A 775-nucleotide genomic window follows, 5' to 3' on the forward strand; every position below is an offset into this window, starting at 1 on the left:
GGTGGGGTCTCACCAGAGCAGAGTAGAGGGGGAGAATCACCTCCCTCGACCTGCTGGCCACGCTGCTTTTGATGCAGCCCAGGATACGGTTGGCTGTCTGGGCTGCAAGCGCACATTGCCTGGTCAGACAATAATAACCTTGCCATATTATTAGTTTTTAACTACAGTACTACTTCTAATCCCAAGGACAACATCCAGCCTTTTGGTTGGTGATGAAATGGAATTTACTGTTGCGGTGTACCGCAGTTAGCAGTTTTCACAGACTCTCTGGATGGATGTTAGTCCTCAATTAGGATCGTTGAAAAGGGAGTCCTAAGCAACAAAAAGTAGATTGAGTCAGAATTTCCAGTGGGGGGCTCTAATGATTTTCAGGGCATTATAAACTGGTTATGCAAATGTCACATAATTGTTGTGCTGCTCCTCTAGGCTGGGTTGAAATGAGAGGTTGTTCCTTTGGGGTGGCAGAGAACTGTGAGCTGTCATACTTTAGCACTACAGGATTCAACAGATCAGCTGCTTTTGTGCCCACTGCCACAGTGATCTCTGTTGGGTACTCCCTGATTTCAGTGCTAGTGTGTGCATGTGGAAGTCATTGTCAGATCAGGGCTTTAATAACCAGGAATCTCTTTCAAGTAGCTAATTTCAAGTGGCTCTGAATTTCAGATTTGCAGCCAAAATATCAGAAAAGAAAAATTACCTAGGTGGTAGGTTGTAGAACATCTCAGTAACTGGTGTTACCCACCAAATAGATGGTTTAATGTCTTCAAAACATATC

Source organism: Aptenodytes forsteri, unplaced genomic scaffold (genome assembly GCF_000699145.1).
Source record: "Aptenodytes forsteri isolate BGI_AS27 unplaced genomic scaffold, ASM69914v1 Scaffold2, whole genome shotgun sequence".
In the NCBI taxonomy this organism is placed as follows: domain Eukaryota; kingdom Metazoa; phylum Chordata; class Aves; order Sphenisciformes; family Spheniscidae; genus Aptenodytes; species Aptenodytes forsteri.